This window comes from Muntiacus reevesi, chromosome 4 (genome assembly GCF_963930625.1).
Source record: "Muntiacus reevesi chromosome 4, mMunRee1.1, whole genome shotgun sequence".
Classification (NCBI taxonomy): Eukaryota; Metazoa; Chordata; class Mammalia; order Artiodactyla; family Cervidae; genus Muntiacus; species Muntiacus reevesi.
Window position 1 is genome coordinate 132,873,335 of NC_089252.1, and position 6,000 is coordinate 132,879,334.

Genomic DNA, 6,000 nt, shown 5'->3' on the forward strand with positions numbered 1-6,000 from the left:
ACTGAAGTGCATTACTCATTTATATTTCTTACATGATTCTAGACAGTTGAGTATGCAACATCTGATCCAGAGGAAAGGGAACCCAAGCTGTAAAAGTTTGGGGTATTTTTGTTCCTAATGGTATGGATATCCTTGAGGAGGAGAGAGATGTAACATATACACTTTAAGCATTTTCATCCTGTTAGAAGAGAAAAAAGCGAAAAATAAAAAGTCTTTTCATGAGATATGACTCTCTGAGCTTTAGTTCACTGGATCTTTACTCATCTGACCTCATATTTTATATCCTGATAATTAGAGAAAAGCATTCTGATTGTATATTTAACTGTTAATAAGGTGGAAGTGTGTTCAAATTATATTTTTTGCCTATTTCTGGTCTCTGTGAGAGTGAATTTTGATGATTTATCCATTGTATTATATGTAGTATTTAACTTTAATAAGTGGTATTGATGATTATGCATACATGTATATTCAACTCAAATAATATCTATATTTCTAATTGTAAATTCAAAACTTGGCAAAATTGTCATCCATTTCAACATCTTATGTATCTTATTTAGTGTGAACCCATGTGTCAGGGGGCTTCCCTGGTGGCTCAGAGGTTAAAGCGTCTGCCTGCAATGTGGGGGACCTGGGTTCAATCCCTGGGTTGGGAAGATCCCCTAGAGAAGGAAATGGCACCCCACTCCAGTATTCTTGCCTGGAGAATCCCATAGATGGAGTAGCCTGGTGGGCTACAGTCCATGGGGTTGCAAAGAGTAGGATACAACTGAACGACTTCACTTTCACTTTCATGTGTCAGGACCTGGTTATATCTGAAGCCCTGGTTACCTGTAAGTATTGACAGTGTAGGGCCCAAACTAATAAATTTTAAATGATAACACTATTATTTCTAAGTATGTCCTTACAGATTCCTACAGTAGATAAAAGAGAGTTAAATACATTGAAAATGAGGCAAAGAAGTACCTTCACCTTTTTTTAGTAGAAGGGATAGCTAGGATGCCATGGTTAATTGACAAAATGCCCCCAATCCTTCTGTGTAATGTACCCCCTTTTCAATATGACTGTAACTTCTCTCATCAAGAGGTAGAGCCTACTGTCCACATATGGATGTGGGTTGACTTTTTGATACATTGGAGAAGGAAATGGCAACCCACTCCAGTGTTCATGCCTGGAGAATCCCAGGGACGGGGGAGCCAGGTGGGCTGCTGTCTCTGGGGTCGCACAGAGTCGGACACGACTGAAGCGACTTAGCAGCAGCAGCAGCCAAAAGAATGCCATGGAACTGATAGTGTATTCAGATCTAAGCCTAGAACTCAGGCCTTTCATGCTTCAGTTCTCCCTCCTAGAACCGTGACTGCCATCGGAACAGGCCAGGCTAGCTTGCTGAACAAAGGTCATCATCTCAGCCAAGGCCTTCCTAGAGCAGCCAGCTTCCAGACCATGGAGGAGTTGAGTGCAAACACATGAGTAAGTCAAGGAGCACAGTCAAGCCCAGTCCAGGATGGCAGAATGGTCCAGGGGACCTGGAAACTCAGAGGGAAAGTACATTGCTGTTTGAAGCCACCAGTCAGCAATTTCCAAAGTGTCATCAACAGTCACCTGGGATCTCCATCACTTTTTTCTGTGCAACTGCAAGGTTAAAACTAGCTTGATAATCATATTAAGACTTTGTCTTTTAGTCCTCATTCTGTCAAGAGCATACAGTGGAGATTTCCAAAGTCTTCATAAGGTGCAATATCAAAAGAGAATCCAGCACAGAATCCAGTACAGAAAGGAGGACCCAACAATCTCCAATTGAGCCACACATTAGAGAGATTAGCAAAAGTAGAAAACAATGCTGCTCTTCTCACTAAATTTTGCTTTGCTTAGAAAAGGCAGCCATTTTTCATAAAACATGTTATTTATAAGTAATAGTGTTTAAGTAAATGATAAATATATTAACATTTATATTTTAGTTTCCAATACAGTAAATATCAATGTAAAATGCACATAAACAAACCTTTTTGGAGTCCTCGATAATTGTTAAGAAAGGATCCTGATAACAAAATAGTCTGAGAACCGCTACACTTTTCTTATTTATTTAACATTTTTACATTATGAGAATAGCAGCTTGTTCCTCAAGTAAAAATCACCGTTTTGTTCTTCATGACATAATTCCTCTAGTATACTGCAATTCTAAAGCCTTGTGGATATATGTATTTTCATTTCTATACTAATACTGAGTCATTTTCACTCTTATTGTTCTATATTTTAAAAATGAGGCTTACTTCCTCTTTAAAACACATGCAGACCAATATCATTCTAATTTGTAAGCAAATATTTACTTGCCAATTTTATAGAAAGCAATAATTTCCATGGAATATAGAAATATAGAAGTTGAGATTTTTAACTAAGAAAACATCCATTCAAAATTTTGCCAAATTTAGCTTGAGGTTGAAGAATCCCAGTGGAGTTGTGGTAATGATGCACTTGGGGAGGTCAAGTTACTCATAATTTTACTCTATGAAGATCAAAATGAAAGATTTTGAACTGGATATGCTTCACTGCTCTAAAATTATGTAAAGGATTGAAATAAAATGTGAGAGATGACTACTCAGTTTCTGACAAGTCCATGTTTATAACAAAAGACAGGTAATATGGGACCACACATCTACTCTGATGAAAGGATTATAAAGAGTTAAAATTTTCTGTGGGTTAATACTGCATATCGCAATGCGCAATAGCTCACTAAAATATTACACATGAAGCTGGATAATTCAACTGTATTTGACTACAATAGCTTCTTTTGCTTATTTCTTTAACTCTGAGTTAGCTGTAAATAGTCGGAAAAGTGGAAAGGCATGAAGTAGAATATATAATTAAAGGGCCCTACCCTTCAATGCATTGAAAGGAAAAATGAACTCGATACATTACAAGTGTTTGGGACAACACAAATTATTGTGAATTTTAATTGCTACTAGACACTTGAAAAATATAATTTACACAATAAACCAGCCTATGAAAGTGATCTCAGTTCTGATGTATTAAAATTTATATTTGAAAATCTCTCTACCCCAAGAAACAGTTTGTTATAACTGTTTGAATATTTGAATGTTTTTGTAATGGTATTTTCACATTATCTTTGAAAAAAAATGGAAAAAATAGCATGTGCTATATTTTAAAGTAAAAAATAATAATGGATTTCATACTGAAAACATGGACATTTTAATACTATTTTCCACAAATAAATCTGACTAATTTAAACCAGTGTGAAAGTACCAGGCTCCAAAGGGAGTAAACAAAAATGTTTCAAATGTTTATGCTGGAAAATGCCAACAACAGCTGCTTTATATACACATTTTTCACATGAATAAAGAGGAGAAAAACTTGTGAACGTGTCTTCTCCAATTTTAGCCACCTTTTCCAATTACCATACTCTCTCATTAGAGAGTCTACACTGGCACTTTATTAATTGCCTGCTTAGTTAAACAGTAAGCATTAATAGTAATTACAAGAATCCCAAAGGCTCTAAAATTAATATTGTGTGTTCAAGGAGTCTAAAAGATTAGAAGAGGAACCCAAAGTACGTGTTTTTGTTTTCTTCAAAAGCAGAATCAAACAAAGACTATACTCCTTCTCTGATAACCCACTCTAGTATTCCTGCCTTGGAAATCCCATGGACAGAGCCTGGAGGGCTACAATCCATGGAGTCACAAAGAGTTGGGCATGACTGCACACGCACATGTGCACGCATACTCCTTTTCACTGTTGACAGGGCTTAATAGTTTAGTAATATTAATATGGTAATGTCCTTGCTCCAGGGAAGAGAAAAAAGTAACAGAATCATATCAGGATTATGAAGGAAAAGGTTGGAGACCTGTGGAGGTAGAGACTTAATTTGAATTAAAGTTTTAGCAGAGGACAGCCTTTTAAGTTGAGAGCAAAGAGAAAAATGTCACTATTTACATCATCTGTAAAATATAAATAATTAACCATTAGCATTTTAAGAGACTCTAAACATGCAATGCCCCTAATTCTTCCTTGTATGTATCCCCCTTTCAATCAGAAAAAATCCCTGACAATATAGATTCACAGTTCAGAGAAATTATTTTCTAAGGACAAGAACCAAATACAAAATACTTTCAGACAAAGAAAAAATGAAAAATCTTCACTAAAACAAAGTCTAAAAAATGTACTTCGGGTAAATAGATAAGGTGGAAATTCTAATAAGAAGGAACACTGAAAAAACAGTGATGAATATGTGAATAAACTTAATATTAATTTATGATACAATAATAACATATTTAATTCTTGGAATAATAGAGTAAAAATAGCCACAGCATTGATTAAAAACAATCTGATGGCGCCTGGTAATTAATATAGTATACTTGCATTTTAGGAGGAAGTTAAAGATATTAACATGCTTCTGTGTGTGTGTGTGTGTGTGTGTGTGTGTGTGTGTGTGCGCGCGCGTGTGTGTATGTATATTCATTTGCTTCGGGAGGTATCTTAATTGTATTAGTTGTAATAGAATATTTTATTATTGTTCTAACTATGACTTGTAATTTTTTTTTCTTTTAATATCAATAAATTTCCAAGTTTTAATAAAAATATTTTGATAAACTCAGAAGTTGCCGATAAACAACCCTTAGAGTTTACAGTGAAAAAAGTATGTTGAACAAATAGAATGTATGCATATAAAACTAATGAGCAGATGCACTCAGATTTAGACTCAGAGGTAAAGAATCTGTCTGCAATGCAGGAGATCACATTGAAATGTAGGAAACATGGGTTTGATCCCTGGGTCAGGAAGATCCTCTGGAGAGGGAAATGGCAACCCACTCCAGTATTTTTGCCTGGGAAATCCCATGGACAGAGGAGCCTGGTGAGCTACAGTCCATGATGTTGCAAGAATTAGATATGACTAAGTGACTAAACCACCACCACTAACTACCCTAAGACAATTTGACTTTGGAATATTTTCGATAATATAAAAAGATAAATATTTTCAATAAATATAAAAAGTTTAGCCCCTCAAAATTCCACTGTGAATTACACTCAATCTCACCTTAAGAAAGAAGTTGTCACAATCTGTCCTGTGTAGAAAATGTTGATATCCTGGAAAAAATAAAGTCCAATATTACTAATTCACTCCTCCTGTTATTTATAAAATAAAATAAAAATTAATCTAGATAATTTGCTATTCCCATGCAATCATATTATATTCATATTTTCTAGTTTTCCAAATTGAGAGAAAAATATAGAAAAAACATTTAATATAACTATTTAATAAATGTATCTCACAGAATATTTCTTTATATTAAGTTAAATTATTCATTAAAAGTAGCCATATTAAATGTTTGAAGCTTATATTATGTACTATAAAAATACAGACATATATGTCTTTCAACATCATCATTACAATATTTCACATAAAACAGAATTATTTGTCTTTAGAAAGTAATTGCAGTTCATGTTACCTAGCTTCACATCACCTAAAAAGTGTATCTGCTAGTTTGTTCAATGTTTATCCATGTTTTGATTTTTCCGTCAGCTATAAAGGCATAGAACATTCAAGAAATTGTTCCTGCTACAACATTATAAATTCATTGCCTGGAACACAGTTTGCTATTGATTGTCTGCCAGATTTTGTTAACAAAGGTATTTAGAAGAAAATTGTGTGGCTATAACACAATGTATACATGAAGAAAACTATCTAATAATGTCTTAAAAGTCATGTGCATATTCTTTAAGCAAAGATAGTTTGAGGACAAATATATTGTTATTCTGCATTTTTCTCAACTGGGCTTAAAAGTATTACTTCTATTTTTAAATATTTTGTGCTTTCCTGGGCTATTTAGATACCTCCAAGGAAACAATAATGCTATTTCTTGAAGTTTGATGCTATAAAAACATTTATTATTTTATACAATGGTTAATGCTGAGAATTCAGATGCTTCTGAGGCACAGATTTCTCTGCCCCTCCAGCAATCTCCATCAGCTTCTCTCATCTCTAGTTAG

The 6,000-nt window shown here is 34.3% G+C and overlaps 1 protein-coding gene across 1 annotated transcript in view; it reads right to left on the reverse strand.

The window, feature by feature from the left end:
* The window catches only part of MGAT4C (MGAT4 family member C), a 54,073-nt gene extending 48,979 nt beyond the window's left edge, over positions 1-5,094 (reverse strand). Inside the window, exon 1 of the mRNA XM_065935482.1 lies at positions 5,048-5,094. The gene's annotated coding sequence lies outside the window, so the exon portion shown is untranslated. The remainder of the gene's footprint in view (positions 1-5,047) is intronic.
* Between the last annotated feature and the right edge of the window lie 906 nt (positions 5,095-6,000).